This window comes from Phacochoerus africanus, chromosome 3, assembly GCF_016906955.1.
Source record: "Phacochoerus africanus isolate WHEZ1 chromosome 3, ROS_Pafr_v1, whole genome shotgun sequence".
In the NCBI taxonomy this organism is placed as follows: domain Eukaryota; kingdom Metazoa; phylum Chordata; class Mammalia; order Artiodactyla; family Suidae; genus Phacochoerus; species Phacochoerus africanus.
The window spans coordinates 90,353,508-90,381,146 of NC_062546.1; positions in this window are offsets into that span (position 1 = coordinate 90,353,508).

Sequence of the window (27,639 nt, forward strand, 5' to 3'; positions counted from 1 at the left end):
TCTATGTAGTGGACTCTGGTGTGTGTGAAGGAAGGGTGGATGTGATGGTAAATCTGAGGTCTGACCAAGGAGTGACTTGAGCAGCCAAGTAAAATTTATGGATTTCACCTTTTCCTAACAGAGAACAATTAATGAATTTCCAAAGTGGAACTGATGATGGGAGTTGAACTTTTTTGAAAGGTAAAATATGCCATATGATGTTTGGACTGAATAAGGAGATACTGGTTGCAAAACTGTTTATTTAACTCAATTTTTACATGCTTCATTTGGGCCAGGACTAGTTCCTGGGACTAGGGAAACAGCGGTGAACCAAGCCAACAAAACCCTTAATACTTTCAGACAGCTTAGCCTCTGATGAGAAGGCAGACACATCCACCTGGTAAGTAGGAAATACATGGTGTCTGGAATGGTAGGAGACCAGGAGAAAAGGAAATCAAGGGAGGCAGATGGGAGGTGTTTGAGGGCTGTGATTTTCACTTGAGCTGCCATGTAAGGGCTCCCTGAGAAGATGACCTTTATGGAGAGACCTGGAGGAGGTGAGCCACATGGATGTCTGTGGGAGGGCTGCACAGGATGGGAAGCAGTGATGAGCCTACCTTGAGGCAGGGCTATGCCCTATGGACTCCAGACCCCAGGAAGATCATGGTATAACTCAGAGTGTGAGAGGGGAACACATGCACAGGGCCTTGTAGTAACTAAAGAGACTTTGACAGCCACTCTATGGCACAGGGGGCTCCTGAGATTTCAGGTGGAACATCTTTGAGACTTATCAGGTGAGAAGAGTGACCCTATGTTAGGATGTTGGGAAGAGGCCACTAGGATGGGAAGAGACACGTGAGGACTCTCTGGAGATGGCTGAGCTGCCACCAAGCCCAGCCACATGAGAAAGGGAACATGGATAATGCAGGAGGTTGGCCAAAGCTGAGTGCCTACAACGGGGGAAATGACAGAGGCCCTGGGCTGTAGCCAGGAAATGTTTCCATCCCCATATCACTATTGGCTAATTTCTAATTGCAGTTTTACTACTTACTAACATTTGGCCTCAGGCAGTTCTGACTTCCTTTATCCTCAGACTTTCACTTGGCAAAGTGGAGATAATGCCTTACAGAGTTGTGGAATACAAGGAAAGATAATTATAGTGGTGTTAATTGAGCACCTAATATGCACTGTACTGTACGGGCCTCTGGGGTTGCAATAGTAAATAATTAGACTGGTACTCACCCTGAGAGAAAGCATGGCTAAGGAGGGAGATAGACAATGAAAGAAGCCAAAGCACTGAGACAGGAGACAGATGCAGTCCTGTTAGGGCAGATGGTGTGTCAAAAAAAAAAAAAAAGTTTTAGAGAACTGGGGGTTGATTTCCAAAGGCATAACTCTTAAACTTTAAGACTTGGCATGTGAAAAAGTTAGCAAGTCACAGAAGGAGAGAGTGAGAGTCTTCTAGGCAGAAAGAGCCAGAAAATATTTTTTTAAAAGAAAAAAAATTTAAAAAGTGAAATTATAGTCTCTCCAGGGATGCTTCATGGAGTTAAGAAGCCATCAATGAGAAGTGTAAGTTAAAGAGGATCAAGATAATGACACAACAGATAAGCCATGTTTGAGGTTTATCCTCAGAACCATGGAAAGGACTAACATTGCAAAACCCATGGCCAGACCCATGCCAGAGAAAGTTCCCTGGACAGCATTTATACATGGAGGCCGAGCCTGCAGGCAGGAGGTTCCCGGCAGGGTGGGAGAGCCTTGCATGTGGGAATGGAGATTTGCTTATGGAAAAGGTAGAGGAATTCTGTTGATGTTGAGGAGTTAGAATAGACAGGACCAGAAGGATACAAGGGACAAAGGTTAAGGGATGGTTAAGATAAGGTGGAGTTTCTCTCTTGGATGAAAGTTGGCAAGAGACTTTCCAACAGGGGTCAAGAACACAGATGGATTGGGAGTGTGTGGAGGGAAGACAGTGATGCAGGGCATCAGTTTTGGATGTTTGAGACTGAGATGTCACTTAAATTAGCTGGCTTGAGTAGAGTTTATAAAAAATATTATCATGTATTTTGGTAGAAAAGTGGTGGATCGCATGGTCCATCACAGATGTGTAGACTAGGGCAGGGGATGGATGTACCAGGTAACTAACCTGAGTGTGTGTGTGGAAGGAAGGGATGTGCCAGGTAATTCACCTGCGTGTGGGTGTGTGGAAGGATGTACCAGTTAACTCTTCACCTGAGGAGGTGATGATGACCTTGGGGGGAAGGTGGGCTGAGGCAGAAAAGAGACAGCAATAGTATTTCCAGGCAAAAACACCACATGTGAACATAACTACAGATGTCATAGACGGTCTGATTTCTTTTTCACTGCTTGCAACCTAGAGTGTCTTTGAGAAACACCGAGAAAATAAAAATTCTCCTCATATGAGGTTCCTGGGTACCAGAGATAGGGCAAAAGACATGTTGTGGCTCCCTGGTTAGGCTGAAACAGGTGCAGGGTGTGGGAAGACCAAGCCCAGGGGCAGAAAAGGCACTGGACATCTTTTCTGTGTAGCTGGAATCAAGAATGCCCAAAGTGAAGCTGACAGACTCACATGGCAATGATGATGGAAGTGCTTGCCTGTGATGACAGCCGTAAACTCAAATCAGCTCCTAAATGGTCCATTACCAGAGGGCCCCATAAACAGGGGCAGGCAGGGAGATGAGTATCCAATTTCCTTGAGCTCAGCTGCCTGCTTTTCATTAGGCACACTCTAATTTATTTGGGGCCCTGGGCTTGAGTACTTGCTTCACCCCGATTTTTCATGCATCCGTAACATTTCCCTGGTTCCCACCTCACCTCCCTTCCTTTGTCAGCTCCAAATGGGTTCTGCTCTGACCATGTACAGCCTGGAGGCTGATGAATGTATTCAGTCTGATTAATTCCCATAAATGAATTTTAAGTGATTATCCAAGCAAGAAACGCCAGCACCTCCATGGGAACTGACCGCCAGCCTAGGAAAATCTGCCTCTGGTCAAACCTGGAAAAGAACACCAGCCTCTCTCTCTCTCACAATACCAACCTGTGTGCAAGCGAAGACTCTGCCACTCTTACACAATAAGTAAATTAAAAACCACTAAGGAGAAGGACCTCTTCTCTTTGTGGTTGAAAATGCAGGGACTGTGGCTCTCACTATCCCCTAGATTTCCTTCACCACAAAGATCATGTCAAGAGTGTCTAATCCACCTTATTACACCAGAGGAAACTACAGTGAAGCAACTGACCTGACCAGACTTCCAGGAAGAATGCTCAGTTATAGCCCAGAATGAAACAAATTGGTTGGAACTACCCCTGGTCCCATGCCTAACTAACTAAATAGATCAAGGGCAGAGGTTTTGGTAACAGTAGGAATAACATGAGGGCTAAAGAATCATTGCCTAATTTTTATGGACAATTCTTAAATGAACTCAATTTTCTAAAAACATTTATACATTTTTACTTATTTAATTATTTTGCTTTTTACAGCCGCATCCCCAAGGCATATGGAAGTTCCCAGGCTAGGGGTTGAATTGCAGCTGCACCTACCGGCCTACGCCACAGCCACAGCAACTCGGGATCCAAGACGCATCTGTGATTTACACCACAGCTCACTGCAAAGCCAGATTCTTTAGCCCACTGAGCAGAGCTTGGGATGGAACCTGAGTCCCAATGGATCTAGCTGGATTCATTTCCGCTTAGCTACTATAGGAACTCCATAACATTTGTACAATTTTTTAAAGTTACTTTCCATTTACACTGGTAACCATTAGTTTCTTCTCTATATCTGTGAGTCTGCTTCTTTTTTGTTCTATTCATTCTTTTGTTGTAATTTTTAGACTCCACATATGGATGATCTCAAACAGTATTTGTCGTTGCCTGATTTACTTCACTTAGCGTAATTCTCTCTAAGTCTATCCATATTGCTGCAAATGGCAAAATTCCATTCTTTTTATGGCTGAGTAGTATTCCATAGTATATATGTTCCACTTCCACTTCTTTATTCATTCCTGTTCATAGACAATTAGGTTCCTTCCATGTCTTGCCTGCTATAAACATTGGGATTCACTTTTCAAATTAGTGTTTTTATTTTTTTGGATATATACCCAGAAGTGTTTTTGTTTTTGTTTTTGTTTTTGTTTCTTTTTTTCTAGGGCTGTGGCACATGGAGGTTCCCAGGCTAGGGGTTTAATCGGAGCTGTAGCTGCCAGCATATGCCAGAGCCACAGCAACGCCAGGTCCGAGCCGCATCTGTGATCTACACCACAGCTCACGGCAATGCTGGATCCTTAACCCACTGAGCAAGGCCAGGGATCGAACCCACAACCTCATGGTTCCTAGTCAGATTCGTTAACCACTGAGCCAAGATGGGAATTCCCCAGAAGTGTTTTAAAACTGAATTTAGAAAGATACAATAAAAGTAAATTATCCAAGATCATAAGTAGAGCCAGAGTTTGATTTTTTGGTATGGAGCTACAGAAGTTGTTTATAAATTTTGGAGATTAATCCCTTGTCAGTCGATTCACTTGCAAAGATTTTCTCCCATTCTGTGGGTTGTCTTTTTGTGTTGTTTAGGGTTTCCTTTGCTGTGCAGAAACTTTGAAGTTTGATTAGATCCCATTTGTTTATTTTTCTTTTTCTGAGATGTTGCTGTCATTTATATCAGAGAGTGTTTGGCCTGTGTTTTCCTCTAGGAGTTTGATAGTGTCTGGTCTTATATCTAAGTCTTTAATCCATTTTGAGTTTATTTTTGTGTATGGTGTTAGGGAGTGTTCTAATTTTAGAGCCAGAGTTTGAAAGCAGGTCTTCTAAGTGTGGTGTATGGACACTCAAGCAGGTTTTTGTCCCTTTATCAGCAGTTTTCTTAACATTAGCCAAAAGAGGCTAGAAGGTGGAAGTTCTGATTCCCAAGCCAGCAGGCTTGTCTATTAATTCAGACTACGTCAGCAAGTTTAAAAAACTTCAAAGTAAAGGATCACAAGCCACACTGAAAAGCTGATCCAGTGTGGCAGAAATATGCCCCTTATGTGTTCACAGAAATCTATGTGACTATGATCGATTAAAGATGGCTGCAGACTCTATTATTGCCTTTTTTTTTTTTGAGCCCCACCTCCTGCATATGGAAGTTCTCATGCAGGCTGGGTGTCAAATCTGAGCTACAGCTGCCAGCCTACACCACAGCCACAGCAACAAGGATCTGAGCTGTATTTGCAACCTACATTACAGCTCATAGTGATGCCAGATTCTTAACCTACTGAGCGAGGCCAGGGATTGAATCCAGGTCCTCATGGATGCTAGCTGGGTTCGTTAACTGCTGAGCCATGAAGGGAACTCTTGGCTATAGACTCTTTATTGCTGTTTCCATTGAAAGGGGTGTTATGGTCACTTCCCATTTGAATTGAGGCCATTGAACAATGACTGTTTTTCTTTTTATTTATTTATTTATTGATCCACAGTTCTAGGAATTTGAACACATAGATTTTTGTAACTACCATCATAATCAGGATTCAGACTGCTCCATCCCTAAAAACCTCCCTCCTACTCCCTTTTGAAGTCACCTATTCCCTTTCTGACAGGTGAAAACCCAATTCCAGTGAGTGGGGTTTTCCCCAACTCACTCGTCCAAATAGCACCCTGAGGACAGCTGAGAGTTCCTACAGTTCAACCCAGTTCTGACACTACCCACCTGGAGCTAAGCTCAGATTCCACAGCTGAAGGGCTCAGCCCTCCATGATCACACTCCACCTCAGACACCAATTTTGTAACTGCAATTCTGACCAACTGGTCATGAATCAGAGGGTCCAATGACCCCCTCGCTATGTTTGATTAATCTGCTCAAGTGGATCTCAGAACCCAGGAAGACTTTTTACTCACTAGTTCATCCATTTATTACAAAGATTATTGAAGGATACAAATTAATTATCAGGTGAAAAGATTTGGAAAGTTCTTTCAGCTATAAAAGGAGGCCATGCATGCCTTTTCGAAAGAGCCATCTTGATGGTAAAACATGCGGGAAGCACACATGTGACCTGTGAGATTTTAGTCTTTGAGATGCAAGTAATTCATCTTGAAACTGGTTTCCAGTGACTTTTCGTGTGGTGCCCTCCAGCTTAGTTCCAGGTATCAATCAGCCTTAAGGGTTGATCCCTTTGCTGTGTCTGATTCTCTTTGCTTAATTCATCTTCATCCAGGGAATGTTGTGGTGGCCTGAGAAAATGAACTCATTGCTTCAGGACCAAATATAGCCGGAAAGCCAGAACGCCCCCCAGTGGTTGGTCTCCTCCCAATTCTGGGCAATGTGCAGAACCATCTACCTCCCTTCAGTTGATGCTGCCGGGACAGGGAGGGAAGGAGCGAACACGTGAGAGGTCAGTCTGCCCATGGTGCCTCTGCCTGGGCTCAGGTTCTATGCAGCCACTCTCCAGCGGTGTGGCTTTGGAGAAGTGATTTCTGAATGCAATTGTCCCTGCCATACAATGCGAGCAATGATTGTTTCAATCTCACAAGGTTTTGGCAAAGTGAACTACTAAATACAGAGCACTTAGAAAAATCTCTGGCAAATGGTAGACATTAGCTTTTTCTCATCGGACCCTCAAAATGACACTAAAAAATAGGCACTCCTAGCCTGGGAACCTCCATATGCCGCGGGAGCGGCCCTCAAAAAGGCAAAAAGACAAAAAAAAAAAAAAAAGGCACTGCAGTAGGTAAACTGAAGACCAGAGGGGCAAAGTCATTTTTTTTTCCCACATCACACTTTCACTAAGAAGTACTTGTAGTATTCAAGCCCTGGTGATCTGCACTTAAAGCTCGAGCATTTCCACTTTCCCATAACACCATTTGCATTCAATAAAATGCCTGTGTATGCAGCCATGTGCTTGGAAAAAGCCAAGCTACAGGGTCCAGGCACTCCACTTGGAAATTCTTCAAGAGTGAAAATGTTAAAAAATAAGGAATATGTCCACTAGAACCCAGACAGGTGTGAGGGACAGCAAATCTTGGGGCAGGGCAAAGCCACAGAAAATAATGTCCTAACACATTTTCTAACTATCAGGGAGCAGAATAATATAAACATTTAATTGCTAATGAGAAGGATTTTAAAACCATTGGAGTATTACATGGGATTCAATGTAACGCAGGCAAAATGGGAGTAATGCTCTCTCAACTTTTCAAAGTGAGGTAGAAATTAAATTGTACATTGTTTCATAATTAAAGACTTTTAGGACCAGTGCAGATAGTAGTGCTCATCCCTGAATTATATTAATGTACTACCTGTGTGTGAAAGACAGTTTTAGCTGTAGTAAATCATCAAGTCATAACAATCTAATAACTTTTTTTGATGGATGAGGTCTTCAAATTAAACGCAGACCCACACTGAATTAAAAATCATCTAAGAGAAAATTTATTAGCTAACTAGCTAATGTTAGGTAGAAGGGGGTGTGACATAACGGGGAGTAAGTATTTACTCAACATTCCAGGCTCTGTTGTAGGTATTTTAGACATATTACTTTACTTACTTCTCACAACAGCCCAATAAGGCCTAATTTATTAACTTGGTTGAGAATACTGAGGATTGAGAACCTAACTAGAGCCAGAACTATGATTGTGGAAGAAGTTCACACACGCTTGTCCTTCCTAATCTTTCTTTTCTTTTTTTCTTTTTTGGTTGCACCCATGGCATAGGCATATGAAATTTCCCAGGCCAGGGATTGAATCTGAGCAGCAGCTCTGACCTATGCCACAGCTGTGGAAGCACCAAATCCTTTAACCCACTTACCTGGGCTGAGGATCGAACCTGCACCTCCACAGCCACCTGAGCAGCTACAGTTCGATTTTTAACCCATTGAATTCCAGTGGGAACTGTGCTACCCTCTTTCTTTTTTCTTGCCTTCTCTCTTCCCCCATGCTATTCTCTCCTTCCTTCTTTTCTTTCTTTCCACCTTCCTCCCTTAATTTAACCAACATTCACTGGAAATTGATTATATACTAGGTCTTGAGTTAGTTGCTAGGGGTTGAATGGGGAAGTTGGAACCTCCCTGGATTCTTCCAGTGGAGCAGACTCTAAAGTTGAGGAGAGGAACATAAATTATGACATCTGCAAATGTACAGTGACACAGGGAAGAAGTGCCATGAAAGAAGAAATGTGATTTATTCAGAAAGGCATGTGTATCTAAAAAGTACATTCTTAGAAGATGGTATTTTGGCTGATATCTAAAAGGTGAACAATTTACCAGGAAAAGGGGTGGATATGTGAGGGCTTGACATATATTTTAGATGATTGAATAGCAGATGCAAAGGCCTAGTGGCCTAAGCAGGTGAGAGAGGACAGCATGAAAAAAAGCCCAGAAAAGGAACTGTTAGGCTGGGAACAGTGAGCTATGGGAAGCCCTGCAAGGTGAGGCTGAACTAGGTATGAGGTCACACTGAGGTAGCTGTTTTCAAAATTTCCTTTTGTTACCAGACTAAGTAATTTATATTTATTTTTAATAAGAATAGAGGATCAATAATATTGCGGCATTTTGAAAAACTGACTGTGACTGAAATAAAAAGAAATAGATAATTTTGGAAGAAGGGAGAGATGAAGAAAATGTATGGGGAGCTAACAAAAAGAAAAAGGCAATTGCCATGATCTGAACAAGAATTTGGTGACCACAGAAATAAAAGGGTGGAAGTTAGTGAAGTTGAAGGGGAAACACTTAAAACATTATCCAGATTTTTGTGAATTCCATATTCCTCAGTACTTACACAGATTAAATATTTCAGCATTTCTCTTCTCAATGCTGAGAATAAACTCCCCTTTTTAGTTAGGGTAGGTGGTTCTTGAGGTTCTCAGTCAATGTCCTCTAAAACCCTATCCAGTCCCCAAACTCCAGGAGATGGGGAAGACACAAAACAAAGTCTGTAAGAACATAACTGTGGTGACCATCTATTATGACAGAGAAGTAGTAGTAAGTAACTTAGATTGTGAATGAAAGACCTGGCTGTTATCCTAAGATCTCCAGCAAGTCATTTACTTTGGGTCTCCATGTTCTCTTATGTAAAACCAGAAGTTTCCAACTTTTAGAATTATTTTAAAAATAGAAGGTTTCTTGTTAAAAAAAAAAGCTGCATGTAAATTCAACTTTTGGGAGGATAGAACAATGCATATACCCTATTTCTCTCATTAAGTCCAACTAAAGTCTCTAATTTTTACATATAAAACAAATAACAATTCTGAAAGATGAAGAAAGGAAGGAAGACTAGCCAGGAACTTTGGAACCTAAAGAATAACATACAAGTGAATTTCCTGGCATTTCCTTTTATTTCAAATATCCCAGGCTCAGTATTGGAGGTCCCAAAAACATGACAACACCAGTAGTTGCAGATTAAACATCCACAAAAAAAGCATCCTCTACTTAGCCAAAGGACAGGAAAAGTAGCAGCCTAGTAAGACAAAACTTTTAGAAAATAACACTCTACTAAAACCAAACACCTAGGAAAAACATTAGTGACACTTCCTTATGCCAGGAAAGTCTGAGTGGGGATCTCAGATCTCCATTTTTACTGGCATGGAACAAGACCTGCATGCCTCTGGTGTCTGTGTAAAACACGGAGGGAACCTGGACTTTCACTCCCAATCAGTAATAAGACATCCTTTCTCCTCTGTCTGGAGGGTGTCAGCAGAGACCTAGTGAAGAGCTATTACTTTTATTCATACTTGTATCTAAGGAGGCTACTAGAAAGTCAGAGCAAACATCCATCCCTGCCCTCAAATATCAATAGTCAGAATATGGAATGTGGGATTTTACCCACACCTTGCAGTTACAATGTGGCATCTCATCTTTCCTTGCTAGATCAGTGCCAAAAGAAATTAGGCAAGCATACCATTTAAATTATACTCAGGTTTGTGACCAAATGGCAGAGCAGGAAGACCCTGAGCTGACCTCCTCCCATGGACACACCAAACTTGCAACTATTTATGGAACAACTATAGATGAGAACAACTGGAAAATGAGCAGAAAAGATTTTCCACACTTAAGATATAAATAAGAAACCATAGCAGGACAGGTAGGAGGGGCAAAAACACAGTACAGTCAAGATCCACAACTTTGAGGAGTAGAATCACAACCAAGGACATTTTTCCCAAGGAGAGAGGGGTCCAAGCCCCACATCAGAGTGGGCTCCGCAGCCTGAGGGTCCCACACTGGGAAGATAAGCCCCTAGAATATATGGATTTCAAGAATGGTGGGACGTGCATACAGGAGACCCGAGGGACTGCAGGAAATAGAGATTCTGCTCTTAAAGGGTGTGCCCTAAATCTCTCATGCTTTGAGACTCAGCACAGAGGCATTAATTTGAAAAGAGGCTGGGTCAGACCACTTGTTGATCTTAGAGAACTTCCCAGAGAGGCTGGAGGAAATTGAGACTCCCCTGGGAACTGTGCCAACAGCCTTTTTGGGAAGGTTGTTGTACCACAAGGACACTGGTTCTGGAAAGCATCATTTTGGAGTTCTTCCTCTAGCCTATTAGATTCAAGGGTTTACTTGACCACCAGCAAATTGCATTCAGCCCTGGGTAACAAGCCAAAATTTGTAATAGTTTCACACAATTTTATTCCAACTAAGAAAAAAAAAATCCAACTAATAGTAAAGATAGTCATCTAATTGCTATGGGCAAAAGTGACAAAGAAAGGGAAGGGGGCAAAGAAAGAAGATAGGAACAAAAAATAATTACAGTAACAACTTCAAAACAATTAACAAATTGGCCATAAATACATATCTATCAAGAATTAGTTTAGAAGTTCCCACATGGCTCAGCAGGTTAAGAACCCAACTAGTATCCATGAAGATGTAGGTTTGATTCCTGGCCTTGCTTAATGAGTTAAGGATCTGGTGTTGCCACAAGCTGTTGTGTAGGCTGCAGACATGGCTCAGATATGATGTTGCTTTGGCTGTGGTGTAGGCTGGCAGCTATAGCTCTGATTCAGCCCCTAGCCTGGGAACTTCCATATGCCATGGGTGTGGCCTGAAAAAGAAAAGAAAACAAAACAAAACAAAAAACAAAGAATTCATTTAAATGGAAATGTATTAAATGCTCCAATCCAAATACCTAAAGTAGGTGAATAAATTAAAAAAAAAAAGATCTATATATACTGCTACAAGAAATCCATTTCTCATCTAAATACACACAGAGACAGAAAGTGAACTGATGAAAAAAGGTATTCCATGCAAATGGAAATTAAAAGAAAGCTGAGGTAGCAACACTTATGCCAGAAAAAAATAGACTTTAAACCAAAGACTAGAGACAAAGAAGGACATTACATAATGATCAAGGGATCAATCCAACAAGATATAACAATTTTGGGTATGTATGAACCAAACACAGAAAACTAAATACAGAAAGAAAATATTAACAAATGTTAAGGAAGAAAGTGATGGTAAGACAACAACAGTAGGGGACTTTAATTACGCCACACTTACATAAATAGATCACCCAGACCAAAAAATCCATACACACACACACACACACACACATCCCATCCAAAAGCAACAGAATGTACACTATTTTCAAGTTCATATGCAACATTATCCAGGATAAATGACGTACCAGGCTACAAAATAAGACTCAATAAATTTAAGAAGATTGAAATCATGTCTCATGTTGAGCATATTTTCTGACTGTATTATGAGACTAAAAATCAACTACAAGAAAAATCTGCAAAATACAAATATATGGAGGCTAAACCAAATGCTACTGAACAACTGATGTGTCACTAAAGTAACTGAAGAAGAAATTTTAAAAATGCTTGCAGACAAACAGAATTGGAAACAGAAATCGAAAATCTATGGAAGTCAGCAAAGTAGTTCTAAGGGAGAAATTTACAAGCATACAAACCTAACATAGAAAACAAGAAAAATCTCAGATACATAACCTTTCCCCTAAAAGGACTAGGAAAATAATAATAAATAATACCCCAAGATTAGTAGAAGGAAGGCTATATAAAGATCAATGCAGAAATAATGAATTAGAGACAGAAAAACATAGAAAATAATCAATGAAACTAAGGGCTAGCTCTTCAAAAGATTTAAAAAAAAAATGATACTCCTTTAGCCAGACTCATTAAAAAAAAAAAAAAAAGACAGATCCAAATAAATGGAGTCAGAAATGAAAGGGAAGAAGTTACAACTAATGCTAGAGAAATACAAAGGATCATAAGTGATCACTATGGGCAATTACACAATGACATGGACAACCTAGAATAAATGGAGGCATTCCTAGTAACATACTTTCTCCTATGACTGAATCACTAAGAAATAGAAAATATAAGCAGATTATTAGTAATGAATTTGAATCAGTCATAAATAAAAACTCCCATCAAATAAATAAATGTCCAGGACCAGGTGGCTTCACAGGTAAATTATACCAAGCATTTAGAAATGATTTAATGCCAATCCTTCTCAAATTATCCCAAAGAATTCAAGAATAAGGAATGCTTATGAACTCATTCTACGAGGCCAATATTTACCCGAATACTAAAACCAAAGACACCACAAGAAAATGAAAATTACATGCCAATATCCTGATGAATATAGATGCAGAAATCCTCAACAAAATATTAGCAAGCCAAATTCAACAATACATAATCAGGATCATACACCGTGATCAAATGGGATTTATTCCAGATTTGTAAGCTCAGTTCAATTTCCATAAATCAATATGACATACCACATTTAAAAAAATGGAAGATAAAATTTACATGATCATCTCAGTAAGTGCTGAAAAAGCATTTGACAAATTTTAGCATCTGCTGATGACAAAACTATCATCAAATTTTGATATAGAGGGACTATACCTTAACAAAATAAATCCATTTATGACAAACCCACAGCTAATGCTATACTCAATGGTAAAAAGTTGAAGGCTTTTCCTCTAAAACTGGGAACAAGACAAGGACACCCACCCTGGCCACTTCTATTTAACATAGTGTTGGAAGTTGTAGCCACAGCAAGCAGAGAAACAAAAGAAATAAAATGCATCCAAATTGGAAAGGAAGAAGTAAAACGGTCACTATTTGTAGATGACATGATACTATATATAGAAAATCCTTAAGTTTTCACCAAAAAAGCTATTAGAATCAATTATTAATTCAGTAAATTTGTGGGATACACAATTAATCTAAAGAAATCTGTTGCTTTTCTATAGACTAATAATAAATTATTGAAAAAAGCAAATAAATATTGCTTAAAAATACTGTACTATGTAAAATTAAAGCTATTTCTTATGCCTTGAATTATTGAACAAATATGAAATCCAGAGCCTGTGAGACAATCTCTGCAGTCTCAGGCTGAGCATGATATTGAGGATGAGACTACTAGTCTTTCTTCTAAGAAACCCCTTATATAGGCCCATGTGGTCCTTTATAATTTTGTACAAATGTAACCTAGGTCAAGATCATCCTTATAGATTTGGGTCCCGCAGTTATAGGTCCATGTTCTCTCTAGGAACACCATGTAGCTTGCTAGCATCTTTGACCCTATGGTATATGCACACGACATGCTAGTTCTGTATTGTCTCCTGCAGGAAGAAAATTGCATTCAATGTACAATTGTCTTCTAAATTTAAGGGAGACTACCATTCAGTATTTCCCCCATGAGTATCACAAACTTCATTGCACAAGTTCACAGTACCTTGCTTATTAAACAAACTGCTGTGTGTTTAGAATATTTGAAGGGTATACGTATGTGCGTGTTTGTGCCTGTCTATGTGTATGTGTAATCCCCTAAAATATGCATATATGTGTGTCTATATACACATACACATACATTTATGTGTAAATGTAGGCATGTGTGTGTGTATATATTCTTTATATTCTTAAGATATTTTAGATTCTGGAAGCAAATGAAATAAATCCTTTCCCTGGCCCAGTTTTGTTTGTTTTGCTTCCTTCTGATGTGTTTTCTCAAATCCATTTCATCTACTTCCATTACTTTCTGGAGATGGACTTGTTGCAAAGGGTGAAAGACGCAAACAAGTGTACACACGAAGAGCAGGCAATTCTTCCCTGCTCCACACATAATTAAAAACATAATACATTTTCTGTCCTGTAGCACTGTCAACTTTTCTCCAGTTGTATTTAATCCTGTGACCTTGAAAGGCTTTAGTCCTAATAGAAAAAAAGGAGGAGGAATGTAGTGTTTGAATCTTTCCAGCCAAAATTCTGAAAGCAGATTAATCTTTTCAATCTCTGAAGAGGCGAAGGATCCTTGGCTGCCCCAAAAATGCTCAGAAATGAATTTCTTTGATGGGGCAGAGCCTGGGCCTTTACAGTAGTGACTGACAATAAGAAAAGAAAGGAATCTTGTGGTAAATGTATGGAAGAATGGTTCAAACTCTTGGAAAGATAGACAAACAGGGTAGAAAATGTGTCCCTTGGCCTGAATAGCTCAGCATGAACCAGGGTATCTGTCTAGAATGTTTAACAGATATTTTGCAATTTGTAGTTTGACAGAAACTCATTCAAATGTTTTCCTATTAAATGCATTCTTAATGCTGAGAAAAGAAAAGTTAGGAAGAAAAAAATCACCCCAAATTTTGCCCTCGAAACAATATGTATTAACATACAAGGCTATTTCTTTTCAATATTTCTCTCCATGTGTTTTTTATGTGATCAGCCTTCGTGCCCTAGTTTATAGCCAGTTCTTCCCCACTTACTCAAGTAACAGCACTTCCTCTGTATTATCAGAAGTCATGGGACTACAAATCTTGAGTTTGAATCTGTGTTTTCTCATCTGCTTTTTGCCTGACCTTGGACAAGATTTAACTGATTTAAATTTTGATTTTCCCATTTTATAATGGAAGCATAAATAATACCTTATAGGATTATTGGGATGATCAAATGGTAAAATACATAAATGTGTACATAATAGGCTTATAATAATTCCCAGTATGTAGTTAGTGAAAAATTTGTTAAATACAGTAGTGCCATTGTTTGATACAACCTTTTTAGTTTATCCCATGTGTAACATTTTAGTTAATCGTCACTATTTTTAGACTTTTAAATCATATCAAACCTTGACCTTTAAAAACTATTGTTAAAATATTATGTATCACTTCACCTGTGGGTTTTTTTATTACTTCCTCAGGATAGTCCCCTGAAGTGGAAGATAGAAGTTATTCTCTTTTTAATTTATCTCAATAATAAGAATTTTGCTACCTTAAGGAGTTTATCAAGCAATTCCTTGCATCAAAAATATATAAGCATATACCTCTCAAATGCACTCACAAAGATGAAATATTTTTGGAGTACCCACTGCGGTGCAGCCATTTAAGGATCCTGAGTTGTCTGTGCACCAGAGTGGATTCCATCCTTGCCCTGCACAGTGGGTTAAGGATCCAGTGTTGTGGCATAGGTTGAGCTGCAGCTTGTCTCAGATTCAGTCCCTGACCTGAGGAACTTCCATATGCCATGGGTGTGGCGAAAAAAAAAAGGATGAAATACTTTATTCCTCTCAATTCAATACCTCTTTATCATTGGAAATGGGTTATTATTTTCATTATTCTAATTCAATAATATTTTATCTCTTGTTACTTACACATCATCAAATCCCTTATGCATTTCTGAATTATTCTTTCTCAAACGCTGTCATCAATATTGAATATTCAATTTGTAGACTGATTACCATTCTATACTTATACCTTGTAGTAATAATAAGTACTACCTGATCAGTACTTCATGAACCTCTTTTTTCGTTTTTGTTTTTTTTTTCCCTAGGTAGAAAGAACAAATGTTGACATATCTATTTTTGCCTAGATATTATTCACTTGTACTGGACTGGCAGTGTATATAAACAGCATCATAAGGTGTTAATTATACTTAGCTGAGCTACCAAAAAATTTATTATAAAATCTGTCCAAGTGCCAAAGCTGAACTTGTGCTAGCATACCAGAACACTTCAACAAGGAGTGCGGGCTCTTCAAATTGTTCATTTAAACTTTAAAGGCAGGAGATTCCAAATTTCCTATGCTGTTTCTTTTACTTTTAGAATGATTGCCGTGACATCCTTTTGCTTCCCACCTCTGTGAATTGGTCATGCCACTTCCTCTGCCTGAACTTTCTTCTCAACAAAATCCTGCTCCTTGTCCAAAACCCAGATCCAACAGGTCCTTCCCTATGTAGATTCCAGCTGCCTCTCCAAGCAGAGACAAGAGGTACAGGCCATTCTGCCACTGTATACACACATGCAAAGCACTTGCACAGTCTTGAAATAATTTAGATTGGCATTCTCTCTGTTATACTGAGATGCTTGAAACCAGAAACTGTATCATTAATCTATGTATTCCTCATATTTGGCTTTGAAAAGAATGTTCTGTAAATATTTATATGGCTTCATTTAGAATTAGGGTAACTGTATTGTCTTTCTCCAAGAATTTGGCAATATATGGAGTCTATATTTTGAGCTACATTTGAGCTGCATTTCTTCATTTTCTCTAAGATTAGTTTCTGTCCTTGCTTTCATCCCTCCTGTTACCATCCAAGGTAAGTCAGCATGTTCTCATGCTGTATTTACCCACTGTTCCCCACTGGTTGCTAGTAGATCTGTGTAATTTTTGCATTTGTTTAGTGGTTGTTATTAGGTATAGCTCAGCATCATGTGGAGGCTCTGTACTATTCAGGGGTAGATAGTGGCAAGTAAACTGAAAGCCCAGTAGAAAACAGCATTATAAGATTTCTGCAGCTGAGCTGAGGTCTAATATATCATTGGCCATATCTATCCCTGTATATGCTTATAGCACTCTTGTCAATTGTCATACAGTATGATTTATTTGATCATGATGAGAGAGTTTTGGAGGAAGAGTTAGAAGCATGAGGAAATGGAAGAATATAACATAACATGCATATAGAGAGCAGTTTTAAAATTACATTTGTCTATCTTTTTAGTTAGGCTAGATGCAACCATGAAGTTTCCATTATTCTACCAGAAATTATGTTCCTAATTAAAACTCCCATGCTATTGAAAACCTAAAATAATCTCTTTGGCTTTACAAGTCCCCAGGAGACATGCCTGTGCAAAGGATATGCTGAGAGAGGTAATGGTTTGTTGAATGACTGACTGAATGATCCAGTAAATTATTGCACAGCAATCAACTGTGCATAAATATGATGCAATTTTATTACTACCTCTGTTATTACACATTTAGCATGACATTTTTGCTTCAGAGCAGATACTCAATGTTTTTCTCTAAATAATGAAATCTTTTGACTTTGTATTTGTGCACCATTAGAAGGAAGTCTCCATGAAGCCAGAAACCTGTTTGTTAGCTTGTTTCCTGGGAAGCATCTATTAAATGACAGACACATAGTGGGAAGTCAATTACTTATTGAATGAGTAGATACTTAGATTCAAAAAGGAAACTGGACTCTGATATAGGACAACAATGGATTCATCAGCAGAGGAATTGTGCTTGATTTACTTGCTCGGGTATTTCATGGCTGCCAGCCTGTTACCTTCCCAATCAGATTGATGGTGCAATCTAAATTTGCACTGAAGACACTGAAATGGCCAGATTGATTATTCAGTGGTCGTTTATAGGCTAAATTGACAGAAACATAGGCATTGAATCCCTCTATCGATTGCTTTTTATTTATTTAATTGGGATAGGTTTCTTTTGAAGCCATTAGATGAGTATTTCATTATGTGAAGATTCCTTTTGGCCTAAACTACTGGAGTCATTGATTATATCAGTCAAGTTTCAGCCAGAGAAGAACCAGGAAAGCAGATGTCTGAAAGGAAGATCACAGGTAAGCTCACATCTGCAAGCTCAGGATGAAGCTGTTACCCACAAGAAGTCAGGCAGAAAGAGCAGGAGCAGGACTAGATCCCTGTGGACATGTGAAAAAGCCAGCACTCTTGGGTGGAATCTCTTCTTTTCCCCTGGGAAGCAATAGCCTTGCTTTGACACCTGCCAACAGATTCAGTCAAGCCCACCCATCATCGACTTAGAGTGAACTCATTAGGGGCTTTAATGACATCTGCAAAATCCAAGCACAATAACATCTAGATTAGCATATAATTAAATTACTAAGGACTGTAGTCAAGACAAACTGAAACAGCAAAAAAGCCTTCCCACCTTTCGCTACAAGGCCTGAGACTTCCCTCCTCCACCAAGAACTGGAGGAGCCCTGGCTAGGGACACAGGGAAGAAGGATTTGCCTCATAAAAAAGTGCTCTCTGATTGGGTAAAGAAGACGTGGTGCATATATGCAATGGAGTATTACTCAGCCATAGCAAAGCATGAAATAATGACATTTGCAGCAACATGGATAGACCTAGAAATTAAATCATACTAAGTGAAATAAGTCAGAGAAATATAAATACCATATGAGATCACTAATATGTGGAATCTAATAAAAAGTATACAATAGAACTTACAAAACAGAAACAAACTCAAAGATTTCAAAACAAACTTATGTTTACCCAAGGGGAAATGTGTAGGGCAGGATAAATCAAGGGTTTGGGGTTGATATACACATACCACCAGATTTAAAAACAGATGGGTAACAAGGACCTACCATAGAGCACAGGGAAATCTACTCAAAACTGTGTTAACAACCTACATGGGAAAATAATCTGAAAAGGAGTGGATATTTTTAGATATATGACATTTACTTTGCTGTATACCTGAATTAACACAATTTTATACGTCAACTATATTCCGATAAAATTTTAAAAAATAAAATGCAAAACAAAAAAGAGAGAAAAGTTCTCTCTGTTCTACATAGGGAGGGGTCATCCTACAAGAGTAAGCTCCTAGCCTGGCAAGTGTCCCCACAGACTGGAGAATTCCTTCCTCCACTAGAAGAAAGAGGGGACTCAGCCCAAGGAGGAGTTTTCTGTCCCATAAAGTAGGGGTCTCAGCTTTTCCTGGAGTGACCAGTGGGAGTCTCAAGTTTATCCCAAAATTTATATGGAAAGGTATAGGCCCTAGAATAGCTAAAATTATCAAATGAGTAAGTGGGAAGGACCATCTATCCAGTATTAATGCTCTACAGATACAATTTGCTGTTAGTGGAGGATCAAGAGTTTGCTATTAGTAGACAGAGGGCTGCACAAATCAATGGAATGGAATGAAGACCCAAGGAATAAACCTAAACATATGTGCTCAACTCATATTGGCAAAGATGCAAAAGCATATTGCCAATTCAACAAAGTGGGTATATCATTTTTAAGAAATGGTGCTGAAATAATTGGACACACCTACACATACCTCCATCTAAACCTCACACCTTAAAAAAAAAGACTCAAAATGGATCATAGACAAATATTAAACTTATTAGCATAAAAATTTTAGAAAAAAAAATAAGAGAATATCTTTGGGATCTAAGTCTAGGGAAAGCACTATGCATAAACGAAGATAAATTGATAAATTAGACTTCATCAATATATTATAAAAAGCTTTTGGTATCTATATATCTATCTTAAAAAGATGAAAATATAAGCTGAAAACTGAGAAAGAATATTTGTATACAGCATATCTGACAAAGGATTGACAAAGGATTATCTATCTAGAATAGATAAAGAATACAAAACTGAACAGTAAAGTTAGTCTGATTAGAAAATGAACCAAAGGCATGAAAAAAACAATTCCAGAAAAAGGATATCCAGTTGTGGAATAAGCATGAGAAAAGATGTTCAACTATGTTACCTATCAGAGAAATCAAATTAAAGCCATGAGGAGATAGCAATACATGAAACAAAATTTTTAGAAAAATAGTGAAAATACTGGGAGTTCACATCATGGCTCAGCAGTAATGAACCCACCTAATATCCATGAGGATTTGGGTTTGAACTCTGGTCTTGCTCAGTGCATTAAGGATCCAGCATTGCTGTGAGCTGTGGTGTAGGTTGCAGATGCAGCTCAGATCCCGAGCTGCTGTGGCTGTGGTATAGGCCAGCACCTACAGTTCTGATTCAACCCCTAGCCTGGGAAATTCCATATGCCATGGCTGCAGTCCTAAAAGACAAAAAAGAAAAAAAATTAGTGAAAATACCAAATTCTGATAGTATTCAGAAAAACCATACCACTCATATGTTGCTGGTGGCCATATAAAATGATACAGTCACTAAAGCACTTTTGTCAATTTCTTACAATCTAATCATGCAACTACCATATTATAGTTACATTCATTAGAGCACCAAACCAAAAACAACACCCAAATCCTTTACCATGAGTGAAAAAACAAAGTGCTGTATCTATATCATGGAATGCTACTCTGAAATTAAATAATGAATCTTCAATAGACAAGGCTGCCCAGGGAACTGTGTCCAATCTCTTGGAGTAGAACATGATGGAAGACAGTATGAGAAAGAGAATGTATATATATATATATGACTGAGTCACTTTGCTGTACAGCAGAAACTGACACAACGCTGTAAATCAACTATACACTAATAAAAAAAATGTACAAGACAACCTGCATGGATCTGCAGGTCATTATGTGGAACGAATAAAAGCCAATCTTCAAAGGTTACACACTGCATGAATCCATTCATATGTGTCCTCAGAATGACAAACTTAGAGAACAGATTAGTAGTCTTCAGGGCTGGTGGCTGTAAAGGGCTGTGTTGAGTATCCTGGTGCTGATGAGACTGTGTCTTGACTGTATCTGTATCCACATCCTGGTTGTGATGCCCTAGAGTAATTTTGCAAGATGTAACCATTAGCAGAAAGTGTGTAATGAATACAGGGCCACCCTACATATTATTTCACACAACTGCTATCAATCTACAGTTGTCTCTAAAAAGTTTAATGAAAAAGCAGTCACATGAATCAAATGCTTTAATTTATTCCCCTCAGTTTCAACCTCTTGAGGCATATAATAAATCTGAGTCATGGTTATAAACACTTTTTCATGGTATTAGTTCCAATATTCATCAACCACATATTTTGATTCGCTAACATTTATTAAGCTAATATATATCCAGTGTTTTCATGTATACTACTCCTCTGATTCTCACTGAATCCCTGTGATTTACGTAATATGTTCCTTATGTTCAAAGTGAGAATAATACATACTTCACATTAGGAAACATTCTAGAGGCCATTAGGTGAGATCATGCATCTAAATAACATCAAAAACAATGAATCTAAGTTATTTTTTGCATATATATATATAAAACAAAAATAATACATTTATATACATATGACTGAATCATTTTGCTGTACAGCAGAAATTGACACAATACTATATATATATATATATATATATATATATATATATGGAGAGAGACAGAGAGAGACAGAGAGAGACAGAGAGAGAAAAGAAAGGAAAAGAATCCATTACTATAAATAAAAGAAAATACAAAAGAACTTATTTATATAACAGAAACAAACTCACAGATTTCAAAACCAAATCTTGTGGTTACCTTAGATGAAACCATGGTGGGGAGGGAAGAATTGGGAGGCTAAGAATAACATATACACACCATAAAATAGTGTAATTTATGAGAACCTATCATTTAGCATAGGAAAATCTATTCAATAGTTTCTAACAACCTGTATGGGAAAAAGAATGGATATATTTATATGTATGATTGATTCACTTGCTATTCACCTGACACTAATACAACATTGCAAATCAACTATACTCCAATGAAATTAAACAAATAAAAAAGGAAAGGAAGAGGATTCCAGTTGTGGCTCAGCAGGTTAGGAATCCAACTAGTGTCTATGAGGATGAGAATTCAATTCTTGGCCTTGCTGAGTGCGTTAAAGGATCCAGCGTTGTTATGAGCTGCTGTGTAGGTCACAGAAGTGGCTCCAATCTGGTGTTGCTGTAGTGGCTGTGATATAGGTGGGCAGCTGCAGCTCTGATTAGACCCCTAGCCCGGGAACTTCCATATGCTGTGTGTGCAGCACTATTAAAAATAAAATAAAATAAAATAAAAAGGAGAGAGAGATAGAATCCATTATAATGCATATGTGAAACCAATGTTATTATTATTATAATATTTTCCTAGTAGGATCTTTAGCAATGTTAAGGAGATAGACATTATGGTCCTTGATTTGATAGTTGGGAGAAAACATAGTTATATAACTAGTGTGGCATATAAGTTTTTAGAATGTGTCAGAAAGTCTAAAAACCTGTTACTCTATGAACCCAACTAGCTGTTGCCACAAATCTGACTCAATAAACTTCTAATCCACAAGCATTCACTGAAAGCATATAGAGTATCTGGTACTATGCTGTTCTTTGGGGATATAATACAAAAAGAACAAAGACTTGTTTTAATGAATCTCAGACTGTTAGGAACTTCAAGCCTCCTGCACAACAGACTGTGTAAGTACCAATAACAGTGACTCAGCCTGGAAGTCATATTCAAAGCAATGTCTACAAGGCTACTGATGATTCAGCTGTTTTCCTTATTGACCAAGTTGGCCTGAAAAAGAAAATATTAACAAGTTAGTCTAACTGCCTTGATATTTTTAGAGACAAAGTGAGGACTGAAAATATAAAACTAGTCTTGTGGAAAAGTCCTGCACCACCTGACACTTAGCTGTAGTATTGATGGTTATGTTGGTCATGATGCTTAAGTCTTGTGAAAATGAATGGAAATTACATCGCATTTAATATTATTTCAGGAGTTCCCATCATGGCTCAGAGGAAACGAATCCACTAGTATCCATGAGGATGTGGGTTCAATCCCTGGCTTCACTCAGTGTGATACAGATCTGGAGTTGCCATGGGGTGCAGTGTAGGTTGCAAATGCTGCTCAGATCCCACATTACTGTGGGTGTGGCATATTCCAGTGGCTACAGCTCCAATTCGATCCCTAGCCTTGGAACTTCCATATGCTGCAGTTGTACCCCAGCCTTGGAACTTCCATATGCTGCAGTTATACCCCCCCAAAAAAGACAAAAAAATATTAAGTGTTAAAAAAACAATGACTTTCCAAGAGTCTGTTTTATTTGAGATAATGTGTTTCTAAACCCCTGCTAACAAACACATCTTAGGAAATCCTGCCCATCTGTGGAAGCAGGACAGAGAAGAGTAATAAGATCTTAGGCAATGAATTCATGACACCACTTGTGGCAACAGGAATGAGGCAACCCACAGAATGATTTCAAGTGAACTTATTTTAAATCCTAAAAAATTGCTAAGCATATTAGGAGCAAAAGCATATTAAAAGGGATAGGCATTCAGACTGTCAAGGAAAGAGAGTAGAATTAAATTGCTGGGAATAACCTGGAGCCGCAAAAGACATGCTTCCAAAATATGCAAAAAAATTCCATTCCATATGCATTATGAAGAAGCAGAAAGTGTTTTTTTCGCTGTTGTTGTACTCAATGCCATGTGGGTGAGGAAACACATATAGATGCATATTTGCTGTCTAGAAGGAAAATCCATAGGATGTAAGACATTTGAGAAAACCGAGGTACATGTGGAGGTGGCTGGAGAGGTTTTGGATAGATGGACAAAAGTACATGGTTCATGTGGAGGAACCAAAGGGAGACAAAGACTGAGTTAGCCTAGCGGGAAAGGGATCTTTCTTTTGGGTAAAAGTGAAAAACACAGTTGGTTTTGAACACTGGGTAAAGATTAGGGAGAATTACCTGACACATTTTTCCCCAGCTGAAACACATAAAATTTATTAAACTGAAGTAACAATACTGGAATCTTTAATAATTCATTTACTTAAACATATCATATTTTGGAGGGCAGGTAAAGGAGCTGTTTTATGACGAATTGAAAACAGCCCTGGGTTGGCAATTCACAGATGTTGAATTTTAATCTTTCCCTTCCTTTCTGGTGATTGAACACTGCAGCATCATATCACCTGTTTAGATCCTGGATCATTTTATGAGTCAAATTAAGGAATTGGAATGGATTTTTAAAATTCCTTTCATTTCAAACTCCAAATCAGACTACCCACTTAATACTGTTTCTTTTCAGTCCTCCTCACAGGCTTCTACATACCCCCACCCCTGAATATTGTTTACCTTCCAGTTTTGCCCTAAATCCTTTCCTTGTCTCATACTTTCCTAGGTATTTTTCCCGTTTTCATGCTATGAACTAGTCTATAGATCTAATATTGCTCATCTGTATCTTTAGCCCAAGTCTCTTCCAGCCACCAAATATCATTCTCTTTGGATAGTTCATCTTGAATATATTTCTATTATTATGCTATGTAATAGATGATACATATCAACTATATAACATACCCAATGATAAGTTTTTGCATTTTTTTTTGTTGTTTTCTTGTCTTTTTGGGCTGCATCTGTGGCATATAGAGGTTCTCAGGCTAGGGGTCCAATCGGAACCAGAGCCACTGGCCTACACCACAGCCACAGCAACATAGGATCTGAGCCATGTCTGCAACCTACACCACAGTTCACAGCAACACCAGATCCTTAACCCACTGATGGAGGCCAGGGATCGAACCTGCAACCTCATGGATGCTAGTCGAGTTCACTAACTGCTGAGCAATGACGGGAACTCCTACATTTTTCTATTATCAACCTACAGCTGAAAGCCTGAACCATAGTAGATTTCCAATAAGTGTTAATTTAACTGGAATGTATATTAAATTGAGGAAAAGACCAGATTTTATCCTGAGTATAACATGAAAATATTAACAAATATATTCATGTTTCATCTCATGTTTGTAGTATCAGGCACGTTTCTACTGAAGTTAAAATTAATGATAGCATATTTCCTCCAGAATTTAAAGTTAAGCAGAGTAGATATAGTAATATATTCTGATCCCAGAAAACATTTCTGATATCCTCAAGGATGTTGGCACTGTCTGATTCTCTATTAACTCTCTTTTACCTGAAGCATTTTCATCATCAAGAAAACTCATAGGGCCTAAGTTTAGCATTAGCGCTACAATAGCACTTTAGATTGGACAGCAAGAAGGCACTTTAAAAGACAAAGAATAATTTAGTGTTTTATTACCTATAAAGAGTCTATTGCTAAGGCAACTCCCCTATGTACACTAATGAAAAGTGAACTTTCTTGAATTCCCATTAGAATTTCATATAGGCAGTTCCAGTGCATTCAGCTGTCATTGCTTAATTAGTTTTTAACCCTCTGTCCATTATGTTAACAGATTTACCAAAAAGAAAGTTAAAAAGGCCCATATTGCATGTGTCTTGGGAATTCACCAAAGTTGTATTTTTTAATCCAGATGGAACATAAAATGGCTTTAAATTTCGTTAAACACCAGTTTCTAACACTCACAGTTTCTGTAGCTTGGTCACCATTCAAACACAGCAGCATTACACACTTTTTCTTTTTTTCTTCAAAAAATGTAGTTAGGCTTTTTTTTTTTTTTTTTGTCTTTTTGCTATTTCTTTGGGCCGCTCCCGCGGCATATGGAGGTTCCCCGGCTAGGGGTCAAATTGGAGCTGTAGCCATTGGCCTATGCCAGAGCCACAGCAATGCGGGATCCGAGCCATGTCTGCAACCTACACCACAGCTCACGGCAACGCCAGATCGTTAACCCACTGAGCAAGGGCAGGGACCGAACCCGCAACCTCATGGTTCCTAGTCGGATTCGTTAACCACTGCGCCACGAAGGGAACTCTTAGTTAGGCTTTTTAAAATAAGACTAGTACTCATGGTGTTTTAGATGAGGCTATGTGCTCAGGAATTTATATCTCCTATCACTAAATTCCACCAGAGCCTGTGGAAATCTCTACTTATCTTCACTTTTCAGATGAAACTTCAGTTCAGGGTAGAAAGTGAAAGAATCAGTATTTGAACCCAGGCCATTTTGTTTGAAAACCCTAACCCTTTTCATGGCACAAAACTTCTCCCCGCCTCAGCACCCCCTCCCCCAACAAAATGAGAAATTGTACATTCACAAAATTTCTCCTTCAGAAAATGTTACTTCTGGAAAATAAATGTATTCAAACATTTGTGATTACCCCTTTTAACAGGATTTTAGAGAAAGTATGCCAAATGAGGAACTAGCAACACGAAGGGCCATTACTTCATAGCCATTTCAGTTTTTTACCAAGTATGTTTCATCAACTTTGGCAACTGATATTTTTTTCCCAGTCAAGTTTTAAATGTCACAAATTTCTAAAATAAAATTGCTTCATAGCATTTATGTTTAAGCAGGCATGCTTCTGATTCTGAGTGCAATTATAAACTGGAATTCCAAAAGTATACTGAGTTACAGAGGGAATTTGAAATAAGTAAATAACTCATGTTATTTTTTCATCAATACTGAAGAATTACAGTACTGAATATATTTGGGAAAATAGAAAAATAGAAAAACAAAACAATTTGCTTATCAGCAGATCATCTCAGTACAACAGTTATACTTGAGGCAAGTAGGCTTTTTATTTTGGTTCTATTACTTAGTTGTAGTAAGTTATGAAGTATTGAGGTAAGAACCAAAGATTTCTTTCTTTCTTTTTTTTTTTTTTCCTTTCCTTAGGGCCTGCACCTGTGGCATATGGAGGTTCCCAGGCTAGGGGTTAAATCAGAGCTGTAGTTGCTGGCCTACACCTCAGCCAAAGCTACACGGGATCTGAGCCGCGTCTACAACCTTCACCATAGCTCATGGCAACACTCCATCTTTAACCCACTGTGCGAGGCCAGTGATGGAGCATCTTCATGCATACTTGCTGGTTTTGTTAATCACTGAGCCACGATGGGAACTCCTAAAGTTTTCCTTCTAAACCTCCATTTTAAAAACTTTTTCTAACATGAATGTAACAACTGTAAAGCCAGCCTTATGGGTTATTGTGGGATAAGTGAGAATGCATGTGGATCCTGTGTGGATATTCTAACCCAGGATATTTCATATGCATACACGTATTCAGCATGGTTGCCTAGTAATGTATACCTTTTAATGTTGGGGGAAACTGGTTTTCAGATATATCTGTTAGGAAGTTTTAATAAAAAAAACCCACGAGACTGGACATATGTGACAGGGTTGTATTTTGTTCACAATCTCACCAGGACTTTGAGAGTAATTCCCAGACTGCTTCTGTCATGTACTCAAATGACAAAATCTTCTTTTAGAGGAAGGTCCTATTCCTGTTGCAGGTATGACCACCATGCCTCTGGATCTATGTGCTACCTTAGACTCTTAATGTTTGCTCCATGAATAAATACTTTCATAAGTCCCATATGTTCCTGGAAGATGGTTCATGATTCGACAAAACTAATGTAGGCAAACACGAAACACCAAGAATGTAAGTCACTCAGGTTAAGTCTTGTGTTCAATTTAGTTCAGAACTAGAATCCATGTCCGTGGAATGTTAGTGACGGGTGTCCACCCCTTCCACATAAAATGAGTACTGCTTAGATTGTTGTCACTTCATGAGGTGAATGAGGAAGACATTGGCTTTCTGAACCAGGTCTCAGACCCTTTCAGGACAACACTAGACAAGTTCTCATTTGCCATCTCTAAGGAGTACATTAGGAAATCTTTACTCCTGCATTACTCATTTTACTTTTTATTTACTTAAAAAAATTTATTATAGTTGATTTACAATATTCCTTCAATTTCTGCTGTACAACAACATGACCAGTCAGAAAAAAAAACCCTCAGAATGGGAGAAAATCTTTCTAAATGATGCAACAGACAAGGGCCTAATCTCCAAAATGTATAAACTCATACAACTTAATAACAACAACAAAAAATAAAC